The following is a 24,088-nucleotide window of genomic DNA, read 5'->3' as shown; positions in this document are numbered from 1 at the left end:
CATTGTACTTGTCAACTTATTATTTGAAAAAACCAATAAAAATCATTTATAAAAAAAAAAAAAGTGGGCATATTATTTTGTTATTCCAGTCTCCATGAGAGTAAAATATAAACAATCAGATAAGTGGAGTCTATTATATAATTATACCCTGTGTATACTCTCATTCAATATATGGGCATAGATGTATACAGAACCAGAGTTAAACTACACAGATTGTTATAAATAGTCTTATTTAAGACCAGTACCCTTCAGGATAAGCCTTAGGCCAATCTTGGAAAATAATTTTCTGCAGAACTATAACATTACAAACATGTTTATAACTAGTATGTCTAATAAAATAGCGGTATTATAGGTATGGGTGAAGTTCAGAATACAATATACTTGGCTAGATCAACAAATAGACTAGAAATATATATTCACCATTGTTGGGCACCACTGTGGCTAAATATTATCACATTAAGTATAGAATAACCAGGGCACATAAAAAAAGGTATAAGTCCTATAACAGAATGCAGAAGTAATAACATAATGTGTATAACAATACTACCATCCCTCTAGGAGAGGTACAAGATAATTAGTATCACATTCTATGTAATTTTTTTGAAGCCTTAAACCATAACTAGGGGTAATTGCAGAATAACTGCATAAGGGAAGAACTAAGGTCCTCATATGAAAGTCAGAAGTAAGTCAAGACTCTGTCTCAAAGAGGCGTCATGTTAAGTGTAGGCATATGAGTCTTGCACATGTTGTTTTAGTCTATTTACAAAGACTTGGTAGGTAGCCATGTTACCTATGCCCCTACGATAAAAATTGCGCAGAGAGATGAAGTCCCCAAACTCTTTAGCATCAGTCTGCGTTCGGCCTCTGCAAGGGGACCTATCCCACGTCAACTGACCACATTGCATACATACAAAACCTAAATTAAAGGCCATGCAGTATGAAAGCATACAAGTCATGGCCAGGGGACCAGCTAACAGTGCGCTAATATTAGCTCAATGTTTTACTACAAGGCTAACCGCATGATATAATGGGGTATATGTAAAAAAGCAAGCGCAATGAGTTATATGGCTTATGCCGGCTTCATAAAACTAAGTATTAACAAATATGGATACTTGCAATTTATACTTACATGCCAGTAAGCATGTCTTTCCAGCTTGCCCTCTAGGTTATTGCCAGGTTTCTGGACCAAACAGAACAATGTAAGTAGAATGGCTAACTACTTTAAAGAGTAAAGTCTGAAAATACTCGGGCGCCATTTCCCAGACAACAAATCTTGTAAGATGTATGTTAATGTCTGAGGATCTGGTCAGTTAGTGTGGGTGATCTACATTATCTAGTATGCAATAACAAATGTATAACAAGAACAAGTATCTCTTAAGAGACAATATGCAAAATAAATCAAATAAGACAGGAAACTGCTGCAGTTTATGTGGTTATTCAGACCTCTAGGAATAGAGAGCTAGTCTGCAAGTAAAAACATATAACTTTCAGGCTATATTAGTGAGAGCTAAGACCTCTGCAGCAGGTACCCTTCCTTAGTAACATTAAAAATACATAAAGGCAAAACATGGTCATCCGCCTTAGAAGAATGCTTGGCATCCAAAACTACTCTTATAAAATACTACTTATTTAACATCAATATGAGACAGTAACAGAGGTAATAAAGTCAACAATAAAGAAAAAAAAACTTTAGTGAGAGCGTCTCTGACCAGCCAGGGTCTATTCTGCAGTACTTGCTTCAATCATGATATGTGCAGCAGGTTTCCCCTTTTTTTTCCCTCTTTAGGGGCGATAGATTGTGTGGTACTGCCAAAGGAACATATGTTTAATGTATCAGTCTTTGGAAGAACATAAAGGAAAAAAATCTAGTAAAGCTGCAAGTTCTTTCTGCGTGTTCTATGTATAGTGAGAACGCTACTCAGTTTGCAACAAGCCTAATTTAAGTTCAGGAAGGTTCCGGAGGTCATAACAAAATCCTCTCTAGTAAAGTATGAGACAGAGAACAGCTTCAGTTTTGCCTATACCTCTTCTGAGGGAATAAAAGATAACTTGGTTCGCCGGTCGCCTCAACCCCCCACGAGGGCTTATTTTCCCGGGTTCCATGACCGCAACTTCCAGGCTGTCAAGCTTCAGTGCGGTGTAGCCTGCCGCTGGTTTAATTGATTCTGCACTAAGTTCTAATGTAGATCTCCGGGTGTTAGGGCTGTTGGTCTCCGTTAGAGCTGGAGAGGATTGTGGAGCATTAAGTGTGTCATCATCGGCCCTATCTAAGACACTGCCGTCGCTTATTGCCTCATTGCCTGTGGAGCGGGGCGGATCAAGAAGTCTCTGCTTTGAAGTGGGGTCAGGGCATCGTTGTATCCAGATTGCTGCTCCCTCCACATCCCAGCTTTGTGTAGGGGTCTGCATGGGTATCATTTCGGCTACGGCGCGGCTCTCCTGAGCCTTCAGTTTGACCATAGATAGGCAGTGTCTGAGCTCTGAAAAATGGCGGTTTAGTAGTTGGAGCATGGCCTCCTCCCATCTCTCTACTAAATCCATCATTCTGTCTTGTCAGCGAAAGCTTCTCACTTGATCAGGGATCTCCATAGGGATAAAAAACAGCAGACTAGTTCCATAAAAGTATGTGTTTGTCAGTTAATCTCCTAGAATTAGATCATGAAACCAGGAGCCATAGAGAGACACGTCCGGCCATTTCAGTAGTTGGCTCCGCCCCCGGATGTTCTCTTTTTTTAAAGTCCACCTTAACTACATAGTAGAATTAACCTGAAATCAAATCCACCTTAACATGAGTAAATGAACCAACCCACGAAACTGACAAATAGAGCCAAGAGGAGGGCTATTTAAATGCAAGCAATATCACACATCAAATATACGTCTTGATAAAGCCAATCAAAGGGCAAAAAGCGTTGGCGTTAAAAGCAGAGTCTTATCTCACTAGCTCTGGGAGAACCTGAAGGAGATCTATTCCAATTTGCCACCCAAAACTGCAAACCTAGACGACAAAAGAAATACAAACGGCCGTTTGTTGGATCCCGCCCAAAACCGTGCAGGAGCGCATGTCAGCACAGCTGATCGGGTGGAAACCAGAAGGGAGATCTAAGGTAAAAGCAGCGCTGTTACTAACAGCTAACGAAAGAAACCTAATACCGGAGAAACACAGGAACAAATTTGTGCCCCAAGCCTGCACATACAGGTACAGAAAACCTCTTTCGCTAATACAAGACGTTTTTACAGATTTAATTGGTCAGAATCCTAGATTGACTTTTTAACAAGAATTACAAGCCCTGTCAGAAATGGATATGAGTTAAACTCAAAAGATACAAAAGAGAGTTAACGTATCACATTTGAATATGAACATTTAAATACAAAGTAGCCATTATACATCGCTATATGCGAACAGTGTTAAGGTGGAAATAACTTTTAAAAATATACATTGTTAATACGAGTTTTAAATCTGTTATTTAGTGTTTAGATTGGATCACAAACAAATGATTTTGGTGAAACATACTGTTGGGAGACGTCCCTTAAGTAGCATTAATTTTTAATTTTTTTAATTTTTTAATATATATAGAAAATAAATTTTTTGTGTATGAAGTTTTGTAAATAAATCTGAAAATTAAATTGTTTATCAAATATCACCTTCCATTATTCTTGAGCTTTTAGTGCTTCCTTACTTATATTTTTTATACGCACCAAATGCTGGACAGCTGGCCTTCTTAAAAGCGGTTCTCCCTCTCATGGAACAACTATGCAGAGGCACTCTTTTAATAGGGGGGTCCTTAACCTAGTCTGGGACCCAATTCTGGATAAGAAATCCCCCAAACTCAAGCCTCAAGACCCCGCAGCCAAGCAGATCTCAAATCAGTTTAGATCACTAATGTATCAATACAATCTGTATGATGCATGGCGCTGCCTGTCTCCTTCCGAGAAAGACTTCACTTTTTATTCAAACCCACATCTATATTATTCAAGAATAGATTATTTATTATGCCGTTCCACCCTTTGGACAAGCTGTCCCACCCTTCTATCTGGTCAGATCACGATATGGTTTCCGTTACCTTGATCGACGCCCATTTTCAGGGGCCTTCACCTTCTTACTGGAGATTACACCCATAGTTAATATCAGGGCTAGCTGGAGTTGATGCCTCTAAGGCCATTTCGGAATTTCTGGTCACTAATGATAACACTCTTACTGACGACTCTGTATTATGGGCAACCCTGAAAGCATTTATGAGGGGTCACTTCATAAAACAGGCTTCGGAGAAACGTAAGCTCTCAGGTAAACCCCTGGTCCAACTATATTTAGAACTTCGGTCTATGGAGAGTCTTAACAAGAATGGCCCCTCGAAACAGATAGCAGATCAAATAGCTGCCATCAGATCCAAAATTAACGCGTCCGAAGAAATAAAGGTGCAATCAAACCTCCTGACCCTCAAACAGTTGTATTATTACAAAGGCAATAGAGCCGACCGGCTCTTAGCTCACAAACTTAGAATCCGTACACAGCAACGCTGAATCCCATTGATTAAAACCCCCTAGAGGGACGGTACAGGCACCTACAGATATAGCAAGTGCATTTGCTCACTACTACACCGCTTTATACAACTTAGACTCCTCCCTACAAAGCTCTAAAGCCCCTAAATGGCAAATAGATCAGTTCCTGTCCTCCCTCCCTCTCCCAGCTTTGTCAGAAATGGATGCCCAAAGTCTAGCCATCCCTTTGACCGCAGAAGAACTGAAACAAGCGATTTCCTCGCTTCAGTAAGATAAAGCACCGGGACCAGACGAGTTCACCACTTTATTCTATAAGACTTATTCCTCGCAATTGACACCTCTAATCACTAGATATTTTAACCTTACCTTTAAAACAGGCAACCTCCGCCCCAAATTTCTTGAAGCTTCCATTATAACTCTGCCTAAAGAGGGTAAAGATCACTCTCTTTGTGAGAATTACAGGCCGATCTCTCTTATTAATGTTGATATAAAATTGTACATGAAAATTTTGGCCACAAGATTAAACAGACTGCTCCCAGAACTAGTCAACCCGGATCAGGTTGGCTTCATTCCGGGCAGACAGGGCCCAGACAATACGAGGCGTCTTCTTAACATCTTTACGGAAGCTGCAAACATGGGAATCCCTCTCCTCACCCTGTCAATGGACGCAGAAAAAGCGTTCGACAGGGTGAGGTGGGATTACATGTTCTCAACCCTACAAGCATTCGGCTTCCCTGATTCTTTTATTACGGCAGTGAGATCCTTGTATTCTTGTCCTACGGCGAGGGTGAAGGGCCTGGGCTTTTGCTCAGAAAAGGTGCAGATTTCTAATGGCACAAGGCAAGGATGCCCCCTTTCCCCTCTATTGTTCGCACTGGTTATCGAACCGCTGGCTGCGGAATTACGGACCTCAACTCAAATTAAGGGCCTAACTTTGCATAATACCCCCCAGACATTAGCCCTATATGCGGATGATTTGACTCTGTTCATCACAGAACCGGAAGAATCACTTCCTGCTCTCTTCGAACTCTTAGATAGATTTGGTAATATTTCTTACTACAAACTGAACTTAAGTAAAACAGAGGCATACCCCTTAAACTTATCCGACCCCTAATTAAACTCACTCAAAAAGAGGTATCATTTCCAATGGTCCTTATCTGGTCTAAAACACCTTGGAGTGTTTCTCTCCCATGAGATTGGCACAGTCCTGGCAAATAATTTTTATACTTTTCTCTCTCAGCTCCAGGCAGATCTGTGTTCCAGAAGATATGATGAAATCTCCTGGTTTGGGAGAATAGCCGCAGTTAAAATGATGCAGCTCCCCAAGTTAACATATTTTTTCCGATGTTTGCCAATAAAAGTTCCACTCTAATTGTTGAACAAATTCCAAGCGGTAATTAACAGATATATATGGAATGGGAAGAGGCCACATATTGCTGCTTCCTTACTACAACGTCCAGTCTTAGCGGGGGGGGGGGGGCCTGGGTCTCCTGAATATAAGGCTCTATTATGAGGCTGCCCTCTTATCCCATATCTCAGAATGGAATTCAAAGAAGGCTTTCCCTTGCTGGCTAGAACTGGAACAGGCTTCCATTCCGGCCCACCTAAAGTTAATGGACCTAATTTGGATCCCGGCTCATTGTGCCTCGGAATATTCGATTCACAATAAAATCATACTGCATTGTAGAAATTCCTGGTTGCACCTCCGTCACCATAATCTGGTCTCCCCGCACCCATCGCCATATCATTCAATGTCAGGCCTTCTATTGGGACTTCCCTTTACGGGACTGGCTGCACGCCGGGCCCTGTCCATTCTGAAAATCACAGACTTTCTCTCGGGAGATAAACAGGTGGCCCATGAAGTTCTGGCCCATGACTATGATATTCAACCCAAATTTAGATTTGATCTGCTAAGACTCTCCTCTATACTAAAGTCATGGGGCTTCCTAGATGCTCCCCATAGACCGCTGACACCTTGGGAGACTCGACTATCCACAGATTCTCAGCATATCTCCCCCTTGTCCTTCCATTACCAAATTATCCTGGATGCTGCTAAACTCACTAAAACTAGGCAAATGGAGGAGTGGGAGAGAGACTGGGGGGTGGACCTACCAACAGATGTTTGGTCAGAAGCAATTCAACATACTAAGCCAATCATTCATTGCATAACACTCTTTGAGTTGTTCTATAAGTTGCTGACCAGATGGCATTATGTTCCCTCTAAGTTACACAAAATGTTTCCTGCTGGAGAGGATGCCAACAAGTAGGTGACCCCCAACATATTTGGTGGACTTGCCCTGTCATAGCCCCTCTGTGGAGTAAGTTGGAGGCCTTGTGCTGCCGCTTGGGGTTGATTGGCTCCCTACCCCCGGAAATGGCCCTAGTCCATGCCGGTCTGCGGCCTTTTCCTGTACCAAGCCGCATTTTGCTGATAACAATCATGATGGCCGCCAAATTGCTTATTGCAAGGATCTGGAAGAAACCTGACTGCCCTAACTGGCAGGCATTGATCCATCTAATTTCCTACTTTCAGTCTATGGAAAGTTACGTCTATAGCTCCCGTCAACAAACAGACCTGTACGCTTTGACGTGGAAGCCATGGGACCTCTTGGGAGAGAACACGATTCTTTCAATTTGAAAAAGATGGCAGCTGGTATCAACTTCCACGTTGTACTGATCGGGAGAGGTCTGTATTATTCCCCCTCCCCCATTCCCCCATGATTGCTCTTACTGATGTTATTCCCCCCCCCCCTTTTTTTTTTCTCTTCCCCCTCCCCACTACTTTCCCTGTCCCGCCCTATTTACACCCATTAGTCGGTGAATGACTACACGATTCTTTGACCATAAGCGCACTCTGTTATATACATAGATTTATTTTTTTTATTCTAGACTCAAGTCGAACAATTGTCTCTCTAATGCTTTACAAACTTATTTATATTGTTAAAATTTTAGTATTTGAGTTTCAATTACTCAAGGTAGATAACTCTTGATTGTCACTCCTGATGTTCGTGTGTTATCGGCCTATTCCGAAATGTGGTTTTCTGCCCAAATTTGTACATTATTTTGCTCATTGTATATTGTGTTGTGAATTATACCTCAATAAAAATTATTTATATAAAAAAATATAGTGAAAAAAACTTCTACAGGATTATAGGAATAACTAGTGTTAAAGCCCCCATGTACACAGGCCAAAATGTTTAAGGAAAAAAATATCCCTATCCCTCTCCTTATATCCCTATAGCTCTATCCATTTATCCCTATCACTCTATCCCTATCCTTATAACCCTATCCCTTTATCCCTAATCCCTATCCCTCTATCTCTATCCATCTATCCCTCTATCCCTATCTGAATGTATTTGACAGTTTTTCACAGTTAGAGGGTGTTAGTTCACGTGTTTCATAAAAAAATAACATTGTGCTCATTCATGTGTAGTTATTTAAGAGTCAGCACTAATTGGCTGAAATCCAAGATTGTCAAAAAAGCTGAAATAAAGAGGTAGTCTGCAGAAGCTTAGATACAAGGTAATTACAGAGGTAAAAAGTATATTTTTATAACTATGTTGGTTGTGCAAAACTGGGGAATGGTAAATAAAGGGATTATCTATCTTTTTTTAAACAATAAACATTTTGGGTGTTTTCTATCCCTTTAAGGATCCTCGCCAGTTCTTCTATTTCCCTGGTGGATTTCTATAAAGCTACTTTTTACCCTGAGAACAGAGAGTCTCGCTAAGGGGCGTATACTGCACTTTCATATGGGGAGGAGATAAATACATAATAAACTGCAAAACTAAATTAATCATTTATAAATCATACAAAATGAATAATTTAACCATTCACACACAAATACACAGGAACAAAATGTATTGTTAAGGCGCATCACAAATCATAACAAAACTGTTCAGCAAAAATCGTATTTTATCAAAAACGTACAACTTGTATGTAAATTACACAAGAATAAATCGTATTAAAGAGACACTGAACCCAAATTTTTTCTTTTGTGAATCAGAGCAGCATTTTTAAGCAACTTTCTAATTTACTCCTATTATGTTTTCTTCATTCTCTTGCTATCTATATTTGAAAAAGAAGGCATCGAAGCTTTTTTTTTTGGTTCAGAAGCCTAAATAACACTTGTTTATTGGTGACTAAATGTATCTACCAATCTGCAAGAACAACCCAGGTTGTTCACCAAAAATGGGCTGGCATCTAAACTTACAATCTTGCATTTCAAATAAAGATACCAAGAGAATGTAGAAAATTTGATAATAGGAGTAAATTAGAAAGTTGCTTAAAATTTCATGCTCTATCTGAATAAAAAAAATTTGGGTTCAGTGTCTCTTTAACTATGCATAGGGTAAATCATAATTTAAGTACATGGTATCTACCAAAAAAAGACACATCAAAATGTGTACTTATAAATACAAAATACAAAGCGTAAATGTTGTGGTGTTTTTTGGAAAATAACCTGAACATGGGCGTTCCATGGGAGTGTATACAATTTTATCTCAAATCCCACACTAATTATCTATAAAGTACCGCCCTTCAGCTTTCACAGTTTTTTCTTGCAAATGAAAAGGCGGCTAGATTGTGACAAAATACTGAAAATATTTAAAGGGACAGTCTACACCAGAATATTTATTGTTTTAAAAGATAGATAATCCCTTTATTACCCATTCCCTAGTTTTGCATAACCAACACCGTTATATTAATACACTTTTTACCTCTGTGATTACCTTGTATCTAGGCCTCTGCAGACTGCCCCTTATCTCAGTGCTTTTTACAGACTTGCATTTTAACCAATCAGTGCTGGCTCCTAGGAACTCCACTTGCGTGAGCACAGTATTATCTATATGAAACAAATGAACTAACATCCTCTAGTGGTGAAAAACTGTCAATATGCCCTGAGATGAGAGGCGGGCTTCAAGGGATTAGACAATTAGCATATGAACCTCCTAGGTTTAGCTTTCAACTAAGAATACCAAGAGAACAAAATTGGTGATAGATGTAAATTTGAAAATTGTTTAAAATTGAATGCCCTATTTAAATAATGAAAGATTGTTTTGGATTACACTGTCCCTTTAATACACTAATAGAAAGACACATGAATATGAAAGTATAGGTGATTGTAAGATGCGCATCTTTAACAAAAAATAAAAGAGACCCCAATGCGAATCAGTGATAAGAGACACATTACATAGGGTTTTACTGGGTTTTCAAAATAAAATCCACTGTAAATAAAATAACTTCACAATAAGCTGGTCAGTGACGTGCAGTAATAGGAGGCAGGGGAGGCACTGCCTACCCTGTCCAATCAGGGCAAAAAAAAGATTTCAAGTAATATTTATTAAAAATAAAAAACGTTTTGTTTTTTTCTAATTTTTTTTTTTTGCCAAGCCCACCCCCCGCACCAAGGGTTCCCCCCCACCCCACCAGCCAAATTATGCATATCATCCATTGTTGCGCAATTAGGAGGCAGTGAGCCAGTCCGCTGCCCTCCATTAATTGCGCAACAATAGATCTAACATGCAATCCTCTGCTCACTTAGAGCTGCGCCACCCACTGGTGACTCGCCGGGCCCTCAGTAGCTCCAATTGGAGGCGGTTCTTAAAACCGCCTCCATGATGAGCTAGATCACTCAGCCAATCAGCATTCAGCACTGGGGGAGGCGTGCCTGCTGATTGACAGAGTGACCGGGCTTCAGTTCAGGCGGGAAGGAAGTCTGGTAGAGATAGGAGGGAGCTGCTACTGCTGCAAGTTACTGCGTGCCTGACTGCCTGTATTGCATTTGGCTTTGGCAAAGTGCAGTGGCAGTCTCAGTCAGCTGTGTAGCGGTTGTGGCTCAGTGTGGTGGTCGGAGGTCCTGGAGTGGAGGAGGACTCAGGACTGTGGGAATATCTTACCAAGGCAGCAGGCCAGGATAGTGATCATGTACATGGGGTAAGTCAGTGGAATCTGTGAACTTCACTATCCTACAGCACTCCAGTGACGTGCGGTGAGATCACAGGTTGGTGAGGCACTAGCTATGATACTCGCGAGAAGAACATATATAGAGTGAGTGAGGGAAAGAGAGAGGAAGAAGGTAAGTGAGAGGGAGAGGGTAAGAAAGAGGGAGAGGGAAAGAGAGAGGAGAATGGAGAGGGGAAGAGAGGGAGAGGAAAAGAGAGGGATAGGGAGGGAAAGAGGGAGAGGGAGGGAAAGAGGGAGAGGGAGGGAAAGAGGGATAGGGAGAGAAAGAGGGAAAGAAAGGGAGAGGGAAAGAAAGGGAGAGGGGAAGAGAGGGAGAGGGGAAGAGAGGGAGAGGGAAAGAGAGGGAGAGGGAAAGGGAGGGAGAGGGAAAGGGAGGGAGAGGGAGGGAGAGGAAAAGAGAGGGAGAGGGAGGGAGAGGGAAAGAGGGAGAGGAAAAGAGAGGGAGAGGGAGGGAAAGAGGGAGAGGGAGGGAAAGAGGGAGAGGGAAAGAGAGGGAGAGGGAGGGAAAGAGGGAGAGGGAGGGAAAGAGGGAGAGGGAGGGATGGAGGGAGGGAGGGAAAGAGGGAGAGGGAGGGAGGGAAAGAGGGAGGGAGGGAAAGAGGGAGAGGGAGGGGGGAGAGGGAGGGAGGGAGGGAGGGAGGGAGAGGGAGGGAGGGAAAGAGGGAGGGAGAGGGAGGGAGAGGGAGGGAGGGAAAGAGGGAGGGAGAGGGAGGGAGGGAAAGAGGGAGGGAAAGAGGGAGGGAAAGAGGGAGAGAAAGAGGGAGAGGGAGGGAAAGAGGGAGAGGGAGGGAAAGAGGGAGAGGGAGGGAGGGAAAGAGGGAGAGGGAGGGAGGGAAAGAGGGAGAGGGAGGGAGAGGGAGGGAGGGAAAGAGGGAGAGGGTGGGAGGGAAAGAGGGAGAGGGTGGGAGGGAAAGAGGGAGAGGGAGAGAGAGAGAGAGGTGGGATAGAGGGAGGGGGGAAAGGGAGTATATACAAGTAATGTGTATATACAGGTGTATTTAGGTTTTGTGTTTTACAATTGTGCTGGTCAGGATGTAACATAATTTTTTTTTAATGGGTTTTCCAAAGTAAATGAGGAGGAGGAAGGACAAAGAGAGGAGGGAGGAAGAGGAAAGGGAGGGATGCATTTGGGGGTGATTCAACTGTGCCACAATTATGTGTGAGACAGGTTTTTAATAATGACTGCATAATGTGTTATGCAGGCAGTTACTGTGCACATCATTTTAACACATTACACAGTCTTTGATTATTAAAAGCCTGTCTCACACATTTCTGATTTTATGTATAGGAAGCAAGGAGGTGTATCATACTATTATAAAAGTCTAAGATAAAACACATTTTCTGGTTTCTTGGTATATATCTCAAGAAACCAGGAAATGTTAGCTTTCTTATATTTTATTTTACACCATAACAGAAGAGTTTTTTTAAAAAAATAAACAGTTATGTTTTTTTAAATTTATTTTATCTTTTGAGATTTTACTTTGCTTTCCATGCAGTGGTTTAAAAGGAATAAAGGAATAAAGCTAAACAACATATGAGCAGTTTAAGAGACTGATTTATGGCAAGCATTTCATGGGCATAGTTTCAGGGCAGTTAAATTAATTAAATACAAAACTTAAAATATAAATGCTCTGATAATTAAAAAAACAACAACAAAGGAACAGTTACTTGCTATATATATATATATATATATATATATATATATATATATATATATATATATATATATATATATATATATATATATATATATATATATATATATACACACAAATATGTGTGTGTGTATTTGTGGAAGGTGTTCATATGTACCTTAACATCAATGAGTATGATTAGGAAGCTGTAAATTTTACAAACAAATATTGCCTTTCATTTAAATTTGCTATAACCTGTAGGATCAAATTGGTTAAATAAACCAAGCAATTGTGTAAGCTGCAGAGAGGGCCAGCACATAAGAGAAGCAGATGTCATCTGTGCTGAGGGTCTCACAGCAGAACGTTTTAAACACAGACTTTCCTAAAACCATCATAAACAGATAACCTCTGACTCCTCTTACCTCTGATCTTTGTCTGTGTTTAAATCCTTGCCGTTCTGCTGTGAGACACTCAGCAAGGCTCTCAGGCAGAAAGAAGGGGGAGGGGATTTCAGACCGTGCAGCTCTCTCTGTGAGAAGTTTAGCAAAATCCACATGGGGTATAGTGCACTGGCCCAAAACATTGCAACTAACTTATTTGCTTGCAAAAAAACAAACCCTATACAAATGCAGCTGCCTCTACACTGTGTTTATCCAGATGAAGATCATGACGCTATTTATTATTTTAATGCTGCTGCAGAAACTGAATTTATATCATGCACATATAAATTCAGTTTCTGCAGCAGCATTAGAATAATAAATAGCGTCATGATCTTCATCTGGATAAACACAGTGTAGACTAGAGTGCTGTAGGATAGTGAAGTTCACAGATTCCACTGACTTACCCCATGTACATGATCACTATCCTGGCCTGCTGCCTTGGTAAGATATTCCCACAGTCCTGAGTCCTTCTCCACTCCAGGACCTCCGACCACCACACTGAGCCACAACCGCTGCACAGCTGACTGAGACTGCCACTGCACTTTGCCAAAGCCAAATGCAATACAGGCAGTCAGGCACGCAGTAACTTGCAGCAGTAGCAGCTCCCTCCTATCTCTACCAGACTTCCTTCCCGCCTGAACTGAAGCCCGGTCACTCTGTCAATCAGCAGGCACGCCTCCCCCAGTGCTGAATGCTGATTGGCTGAGTGATCTAGCTCATCATGGAGGCGGTTTTAAGAACCGCCTCCAATTGGAGCTACTGAGGGCCCGGCGAGTCACCAGTGGGTGGCGCAGCTCTAAGTGAGCAGAGGATTGCATGTTAGATCTATTGTTGCGCAATTAATGGAGGGCAGCGGACTGGCTCACTGCCTCCTAATTGCGCAACAATGGATGATATGCATAATTTGGCTGCTGCGCAAGCGCAGTAAAATACAATCAAAATGATGTGGTATTGTTGTTAAAATCACCATGGGTGGGGTGGGGGGGAACCCTTGGTGCGGGGGGTGGGCTTGGCAAAAAAAAAAAATTAGAAAAAAAAAAACCGTTTTTTATTTTTAATAAATATTACTTGAAATCTTTTTTTTGCCCTGATTGGACAGGGTAGGCAGTGCCTCCCCTGCCTCCTATTACTGCACGTCACTGCAGCACTCTAGTCTACACTGTGTTTATCCAGATGAAGATCATGACGCTATTTATTATTCTAATGCTGCTGCAGAAACTGAATTTATATGTGCAGGATATAAATTCAGTTTCTGCAGCAGCATTAAAATAATAAATAGCGTCATGATCTTCATCTGGATAAACACAGTGTAGAGGCAGCTGCATTTGTATAGGGTTTGTTTTTTTGCAAGCAAATAAGTTAGTTGCAATGTTTTGGGCCAGTGCACTATACCCCATGTGGATTTTGCTAAACTTCTCACAGAGAGAGCTGCACGGTCTGAAATCCCCTCCCCCTTCTTTCTGCCTGAGAGCCTTGCTGAGTGTCTCACAGCAGAACGGCAAGGATTTAAACACAGACAAAGATCAGAGGTAAGAGGAGTCAGAGGTTATCTGTTTATGATGGTTTTAGGAAAGTCTGTGTTTAAAACGTTCTGCTGTGAGACCCTCAGCACAGATGACATCTGCTTCTCTTATGTGCTGGCCCTCTCTGCAGCTTACACAATTGCTTGGTTTATTTAACCAATTTGATCCTACAGGTTATAGCAAATTTAAATGAAAGGCAATATTTGTTTGTAAAATTTACAGCTTCCTAATCATACTCATTGATGTTAAGGTACATATGAACACCTTCCACAAATACACACACACATATTTGTGTGTATATATATATATATATATATATATATATATATATATATATATATATATATATATATATATATATATATATATATATATATATATATATATATAGCAAGTAACTGTTCCTTTGTTGTTGTTTTTTTAATTATCAGAGCATTTATATTTTAAGTTTTGTATTTAATTAATTTAACTGCCCTGAAACTATGCCCATGAAATGCTTGCCATAAATCAGTCTCTTAAACTGCTCATATGTTGTTTAGCTTTATTCCTTTATTCATTTTAAACCACTGCATGGAAAGCAAAGTAAAATCTCAAAAGATAAAATAAATTTAAAAAAACATAACTGTTTATTTTTTTAAAAAACTCTTCTGTTATGGTGTAAAATAAAATATAAGAAAGCTAACATTTCCTGGTTTCTTGAGATATATACCAAGAAACCAGAAAATGTGTTTTATCTTAGACTTTTATAATAGTATGATACACCTCCTTGCTTCCTATACATAAAATCAGAAATGTGTGAGACAGGCTTTTAATAATCAAAGATTGTGTAATGTGTTAAAATGATGTGCACAGTAACTGCCTGCATAACACATTATGCAGTCATTATTAAAAACCTGTCTCACACATAATTGTGGCACAGTTGAATCACCCCCAAATGCATCCCTCCCTTTCCTCTTCCTCCCTCCTCTCTTTGTCCTTCCTCCTCCTCATTTACTTTGGAAAACCCATTAAAAAAAAATGATGTTACATCCTGACCAGCACAATTGTAAAACACAAAACCTAAATACACCTGTATATACACATTACTTGTATATACTCCCTTTCCCCCCTCCCTCTATCCCACCTCTCTCTCTCTCTCCCTCTCCCTCTTTCCCTCCCACCCTCTCCCTCTTTCCCTCCCACCCTCTCCCTCTTTCCCTCCCTCCCTCTCCCTCCCTCTCCCTCTTTCCCTCCCTCCCTCTCCCTCTTTCCCTCCCTCCCTCTCCCTCTTTCCCTCCCTCTCCCTCTTTCCCTCCCTCTACCTTTCCCTCCCTCTCCCTCTTTCCCTCCCTCTCCCTCTTTCCCTCCCTCTCCCTCTTTCCCTCCCTCTCCCTCTCTTTTCCTCTCCCTCTTTCCCTCTCCCTCCCTCTCCCTCTCTTTTCCTCTCCCTCTTTCCCTCTCCCTCCCTTTCCCTCTCCCTCCCTTTCCCTCTCCCTCTCTTTCCCTCTCCCTCTCTTCCCCTCTCCCTCTCTTCCCCTCTCCCTTTCTTTCCCTCTCCCTTTCTTTCCCTCTTTCTCTCCCTATCCCTCTTTCCCTCCCTATCCCTCTTTCCCTCCCTCTCCCTCTTTCCCTCCCTATCCCTCTCTTTTCCTCTCCCTCTCTTCCCCTCTCCCTTTCTTTCCCTCTCCCTTTCTTTCCCTATTTCTCTCCCTATCCCTCTTTCTCTCCCTATCCCTCTTTCCCTCCCTATCCCTCTTTCCCTCCCTCTCCCTCTTTCCCTCCCTATCCCTCTCTTTTCCTCTCCCTCTCTTCCCCTCTCCATTCTCCTCTCTCTTTCCCTCTCCCTCTTTCTTACCCTCTCCCTCTCACTTACCTTCTTCCTCTCTCTTTCCCTCACTCACTCTATATATGTTCTTCTCGCGAGTATCATAGCTAGCGCCTCACCAACCTGTGATCTCACCGCACGTCACTGAAGCTGGTTATCTTGTGCCAGTAAAACTCCAATAAAACACATGGGGACAGTTTGGGCAACATTACATATGCGGCGGTGACGCTGGTTTTTACGCCAGTATTGGTATCATATATAAAGTGCTGCATATAAATGCGGCACGTATATTTCACCCGTCGCCCGCAATTTTTATTCCCATAAACCAACATAGAACTGCGTCACAAGTTGCTATCATATATTCAGCGCAAGGATTTACGCGGTGAAAATGGAGAAATTGTACTCCATTTTCACCTCGCCACACATAGGCAGGCGCAGCAATCCTTGCGCTGTGTATGTGAGCACCGTAACCCCCTGAAACTAGTAACTAACACCTAACGCATGCGCAATATCTATCTACCTGTCAACCGCCAACCCCACCACAATAACTAAATAAATGTATTAACCCATAATCTGCCAACCCCCACATCGCAAACTACCTAATAAATGCATTAACCCCTAAACCGCCAAACCCCCACAACGCAATAAACCTAATTAATCTATTAACTCCTAAACTGCCAAACCCCCACAATGCAATAAACCTAATTAATCTATTAACTCTTAAACTGCCAAACCTCCACAATGCAATAAACCTAATTAATCTATTAACTCCTAAACTGCCAAACCTCCACAATGCAATAAACCTAATTAATCTATTAACTCCTAAACCACCAAACCCCCACAATGCAAATAACTAATTTAATTACTAAACCCCTAATATTAAAATACTAAATCACAATTAAAATAAAAAACCCTAACAGTACTTAAAAAAAAAAAAAAAATAACCCTAAGATTAACCCCTTAAGGACCACAGCACGTTTCCATTTTCTGACCGTTTGGGACCAGGGCTATTTTGACTTTTCTGCTGTGTTTGTGTTTAGCTGTAATTTTCCTCTTACTCATTTACTGTACCCACACATATTATATACTGTTTTTCTTGCCATTAAATGGATTTTGTTTAGAAATACCCCAAAAATACCCAATGTTTACATGTTGTTTGCTTTTTTTGCAAGTTATAGAGCAATGAGTACAAGTAGCACTTTGCTATTTCCAAACCACTTTTTTTTTCTTCGAAATTAGCGATAGTTACTTTGGAACACTGATATCTGTCAGGAATCCCTGAATAACCCTTCACATTTATATATATATTTTTAGTAGACATCCCAAAGTATCGATCTAGGCCCATTTTGGTATATTTCATGCCACCATTTCCCCACCAAATGCGATCAAATAAGAAAAAAAAAGTTCACTTTTTCACAAATTTTTTCACAAACTTTAGGTTTCTAACTGAAATTATTTACAAACAGCTTGTGCAATTATGGCACAAATGGTTGTAAATGCTTCTCTGGGATCCCCTTTGTTCAGAAATAGCAGACATATATGACTTTGGTGTTGCTTTTTGGTATTTAGAAGGCCGCTAAATGCTGCTGCGCATCACATGTGTATTATGGCTAGCAGTGAAGGGGTTAATTAGGGATCTTGTAGGGAGCTTGCAGGGTTAATTTTAGCTTTAATGTAGAGATCAGCCTCTGACCTGACACATCCCACCCCCTGATCCCTCCAAAACAGCTTTCTTCCCTCCCCCACCCCACTTTTGTCCCCGCCATCTTAAGTATTGGCAGAAAGTCTGCCAGTACTAAAATATTTTTTTTTTTTTAAAACCAACATATTCTGCTGTGTAGGATCACCCCTTAGCCCCCAACCTCCCATATCCCACCCAAACAGCTCTCTAACCCCCCCTCTAACTTATTGTGTGCTATCTTGGGTACTGCTATCTTGGGTACCTTATACCAAAAATGTGCCATAGTGTAGCGTTCCCACCCGCTCCCGCCCCATGCTTGTGCCTGTCCGGCGCCCTGCATGTGATCCCCCCTCCTCCTACGCACGTCCCCCATCAATGGCCGCCCACCCGCCTCCCTGTAACGGCTTCCACCCACCAAAAATCTGACCATCGATGTCCGATGCAGAGAGGGCCACAGAGTGTCTCTCTCTGCATCGGATGCCTCAATATCGAGGCATCCTTGCAATAACATGAAAGCGTCTGGAAGTGATTAGGATTGCTTTCACCGCTTGAAAACTATGATGTACAATGTATGTCCTTGGTCGTTAACAACCTTTTTTTTGTAGGACGTACCCTGTACATCATTGGTCGTTAAGGGGTTTAATTAAAATAAATTAATTAAATTACCAAAAAAAAAAGACTTATATTACAGAAAATAAAAACAAAATTATCAAAAATAAAAAATGTAAACCTAATGTCTATGAAAATCAAAAAGCCCACCCCAAAATAAAAACACCACCTAATCTAATGCTAAACTTCCAATAGCCCTTAAAAGGGCCTTTTGTAGGGCATTGCCCTAAGTTACATAGTTCTTTTGTATTTAAAAAAATTCTAAGTCCCCGTAACGGTAAAACCCTCACCCACCAAACCCCCCAAAATAAATAAACCTAACACTAAAAAAGCATAAGCTACCCATTGCCCCTAAAGCGGTATTTATATGGGCATTGCCCTTAAAAGGGCATTCAGTATATTTTTACTGCCCTTAAAAGGGCATTCAGCTCTTTTACTCCCCTTAAAAGGGCATTCAGCTCTTTTACTCCCCTTAATAGGGCATTTAGCTCTTTTACTCCCCTTAAAAGGGCATTCAGCTCTTTTACTCCCCTTAATAGGGCATTTAGCTCTTTTACTCCCCTTAAAAGGGAATTTAGCTCTTTTACTCCCCTTAATAGGGCATTCAGCTCTTTTACTCCCCTTAAAAGGGCATTCAGCTCTTTTACTCCCCTTAAAAGGGCATTCAGCTCTTTTACTCCCCTTAATAGGGCATTTAGCTCTTTTACTCCCCTTAAAAGGGCATTCAGCTCTTTTACTCCCCTTAATAGGGCATTTAGCTCTTTTACTCCCCTTAAAAGGGCATTTAGCTCTTTTACTCCCCTTAATAGGGCATTTAGCTCTTTTACTCCCCTTAAAAGGGCATTCAGCTCTTTTACTCCCCTTAATAGGGCATTTAGCTCTTTTACTCCCCTTAAAAGGGCATTTAGCTCTTTTACTCCCCTTAAAAGGGCATTTAGCTCTTTTACTCCCCTTAAAAGGGCATTTAGCTCTTTTACTCCCCTTAATAGGGCATTCAGCTCTTTTACTCCCCTTAAAAGGGCATTTAGCTCTTTTACTCCCCTTAAAAGGGCATTCAGCTCTTTTACTCCCCTTAATAGGGCATTCAGCTCTTTTACTCCCCTTAAAAGGGCATTTAGCTCTTTTACTCCCCTTAAAAGGGCATTCAGCTCTTTTACTCCCCTTAATAGGGCATTCAGCTCTTTTACTCCCCTTAAAAGGGCATTCAGCTCTTTTACTCCCCTTAATAGGGCATTCAGCTCTTTTAAGAGTGCCCAATAAATCCCTAATCTAAAAAAAAAAAAAAAAAAACTCTTGAAACTGGTAGATGTACCCTGATTGGCTCACACTTTTTTTAATCTCCAACAGCTCACTGAGCTGATTGAACAGACACCTGTAACAGCTACATCTCAAGGAACCAAGTAAAGAAGAAGTAATATTCAGCAATACGCTGGAAACAGGCTTGCCACAAAGCCATTGAGTGACTGCTCTCTCTTATTTAGAGACTCATCACAAGATCCAGGAACGGATGCCTGTGTGGTCACGCAGCTGCTTTATTGGCTGACACACAGAATACCTCAGCACTAGTCACCCGGCGGTGTTAAGGTACGTTTTATCAACATTTTATCATATTTAGAATAACACTCCCATCACTAAAAGGACACCTTCCTATGTATGTGCACAACTATTGGAAAATCAATGTATTTTTATCACTGACTCTGTTCCTTATATTTTTGGAAACTAAAATGGACAAATGGCACTTGGACACTTTTTTTTTCTTCCTATATTGCTGGCATACATTTCATCTCCCCATTGTTTTTATATTTATTTTTTCATTTTTTTTAGATATTGTATATATATTTTTTAGATATCTTATATATTCTATACCACTTGGTCCATCATAGACTATTGCAATAGTGTCATTTTTTTATGTGCAGAGGATCCGGATCCATATAATTGTTTTATTGTAATATTTTATTGCGATACAGTATTGTTAAGAATAAACTCATTCTCTTACCCATACTCAATTGTTTTATATATCATTTATTTTTTCTTTGCATACTATAATTGTTTAATTTGAGGTCACTATATGATATAACAAATACCCGCATTTGAACTCAATAGCTATTAGGTATCACCCTCTATTAATTTATATATCATAGTAGATACCCTATTCCTTCTCTTAGCGCTGCTCCCCTTCTTTGCTTTATGTTTCTTCATGAACCCTTAGGGAGATTAGATTTTTGGGGAGACCTAGCAATATTAAGGATATAGTGCGAGGCAGTATTCATTTTTTTCTTTTTCCTGAAAAGTAAAACATAAGGCACAGCTCAGTTTTTCTATATAGGTATAAGGAAATATCCCCTGTGAGGTTCTTCTTCTTTTTCTCTTTCCCCATCTTGCACAAAATAATAAAAAACAAACAAAAAAAACAAAGAACATTCCTTTAGAAATAAATAATATACAGCAACTATGAGACAATACAAAACACTTTGACAAATGCATAAATGTCATCAAATGTTGTGGCATATGTTTAACAAAATGATATATCCTATAGAACCTAATATGAGTGCCTTAGGTGTATAACCTCATTTTGTAACAAAAACTACAACCTTGAATTTCAAGGGTAACAGAAAAACAAAAAAACAACTAATTTCCCTCTCCCCACTCTTCTAGGTTAACCATCTTGCGATTGTCGGTATCGCTTAACCCTACCTGTAAACACTGGGACAATGATTCCTTTCTATAGCGTTTCTCAGAAACTCTGAACCCTAAAAGGGAGAAATAAGCTGAATTTGTAACTCTTTTGGATATGAGATAATAAACTTTCTCCATGTATTGATAAACCGTAATACGCATATTTCTAATAGTTTTCACTCCGTTAAATAGAATTCACTGTAATATTATTTTATAATTTAAACACATTGTAACAAAAGAAATAATAAATTAGATTTTGGAGAAGCGATAGAAATAATAATTTGTGATGTTTGTGTTTAGGAAAAAAATAGTAAAAAGGATGACATTATGGGCTATATTACTAGTGCAGTGCTGTTTATCGCTCCTGCTTGTGCGTTAACGCCGCTAGAAGTAAGCTTTTTGCATGTGTCGGGTATCGCTCGTATTACAAGTGCAGTGCTGTTTATTGCTCCTGCTTGTGCGTTAACGCCGCTAGAAGTAAGATTTTTGCATGTGTTGGGTATCGCTCGTATTACAAGTTAAAAGTAAAACGTTTTCACACAAGCGCTAACCCAATGTGCGCAAAAAGCTGTACTTGTGATACTGCAACCACTTTCACCTATTCCCCCCTAGACTTCACTGGAGTGAGAAAAGTTGGAAAAAAAACTACCCAACAACCCGATTGCATTTTCTCAAGTCCGCTAACCCTACATGAAATATGTATGTTTCACATTCCAATGTTCTTCACATAGCAGAATTTGTTCTGTTTATTCCTAAATACATATTTCTATATATATCTGATGGTATTTTTGTAAAATATATATCTGTATATATGTATATATATATATATGCAAAGGGCTCCAATGCACATATATATATATATATATATATATATATATATATATATATATATATATATATATATATATATATATATATATATATATGTGTGTGTGTCTATGTATGTCTGTAAATACATATATAAATACATATGTACACATATATACATACATATTTAGGCCTAGATTTAGAGTTCGGCGTTAGCCGTGAAAACCAGCGTTAGAGGCTCCTAACGCTGGTTTCTTACGCACTCCGGTATTTAGAGTTTATTTACCGCGACTCAAAATACACCTAACGCTCAACTTTCTACCGCCACCTCAGACCCAGTAGTAAACATATACCGACAAAAAAAACATCCACGAATCACAAAACAAATATTACACAAAGTACACTTACACTCATACAAACACTACACTATCTTTATTTTTCATATTTATTTTGTTTTCGTTAAAATACAAAGGATTAAAGTTGCGAGATCTCGGGTGTTTGAAATAAATCCACAAAAATCCATTTTCCCATTGACTTACATGGACATACGGGAAAAGACCCTCATATACCTACATCTAACTAATAACATTATCACAAACATACACTCATCGATGCATACAAACAATATACACCACATGACATACACAAAATTTTTATTTATTACAAAAAGAACACGATTTAGTTACTTTTTCACACAAGCTCATGACGTCACTCACTTTACGAGGAAAACCAGTCTTAGAAAAAAAATTTAGAAATCTTTAGAGCCTCCATTGACTTCTATTGGGAAGACGTGCTCGTGCACGCGAAACCCTCATTTCCCTAACGCACGCAAATAGCGTAGACTGAAAAACTCCAAATACCAGCGCTAGAAAAAACATGATTTGATGCGTTAGACCTAGCGATGATAAATAGATCAAGAAATGACTATTTCCCTATGGTGGACTTATGGTTTTTAATTATTAAATATTCACAACACCATAAATTTGTTTCACACTTTTAGATTACATCAACTACAAATCCACATCACTAGTAACACATTATTATTTAAATAAAATTACATTTAAAATTAAAATAAAATTCTATACACATTTCTGGATTCACAAACACTACACAATGGGAAACACCTCTCATTTACCTTTATTATTGCATTTCAGTTATTCAACTCATATGCTTGCAGCAACTGCATATTTACATAGGCTTAACACATAATCACTCATGGATGCACATACATTACTTTTAACATTCACTCATACATGTGCATTCAAATGATGGGGGAAAAACACATTACATTCTCTAGAGGAATCACAAAACACAACATATGGATTTTACAGTACTTTTAACATCATGATTCCATCACCAGAAACCATTAGGAATTATGTACAACAAGAACATCATTACACCAGATTACAGATGTCACTTTATGGGAAGGAACAACAATGCCAGACCGCTATATAGAAGTCAGCATATGTGGGACACAATCACAATATATACGTACATGTACATAACACGCATCACCCATCACGCAACCACAAAGCACACATTTAGATTTTATTCAGCACACAATAACAATGTAGTCAAATACAACAACACAATGAGGATTTCACAACTACATAGGCAGGTTAATAATATCATGACGTCATTACAAGATTCAACCATACACATCACAGATTCACCACTGTACCGCCCCTTTAGGAACTTTAACACTCAATACTACAATACTACATATACGTAAACAACTGTTTGGAACAGCATTATTATGGAGATTTCAATGGGACAATTAAGAAATATTGTCAGATCGCAAATCACTTATATATATATAATACTACAGATGACAGCCGGAAGTTATTCAGTATTAGTGCCATTTTTATGGCACGCATACAATATTGTCAGATCTAAAATCACTTATATATATAATACTACAGATGACAGCCGGAAGTTCTGATTTTTTATGGCGATTTGAATGGGACGCATACAATATTGACAGCTCGGCAATCACTTATATATATAATACTACAGATGGCAGACGGGAGTTATTCAGTATTAGTGCGATTTGAAAGGGACGCATACAATATTCACATCTCGGCAATCACTTATATATACAATACTACAGATGACAGCCGGAAGTTATTCCGCATTAGTGCGATTTGAAAGGGACGCATACAATATTGACAGCTCGGCAATCACTTATATATACATAATACTACAGATGACAGCCGGAAGTTATTCAGTATTAGTGCGATTTTAAAGGGACGCATACAATATTGACTGCTCGGCAATCACTTATATATATATACAATACTACAGATGGCAGACGGGAAGTTCGGAATTATTATTGCGATTTTAAAGGGACGCATACAATATTGACATCTCGGCAATCACTTATATATACAATACTACAGATGACAGCCGGAAGTTCTGATTTTTTATGGCGATTTGAATGGGACGCATACAAT

Source organism: Bombina bombina, chromosome 5, assembly GCF_027579735.1.
Source record: "Bombina bombina isolate aBomBom1 chromosome 5, aBomBom1.pri, whole genome shotgun sequence".
In the NCBI taxonomy this organism is placed as follows: Eukaryota; Metazoa; Chordata; class Amphibia; order Anura; family Bombinatoridae; genus Bombina; species Bombina bombina.
This window is presented reverse-complemented; position numbering follows the sequence as displayed.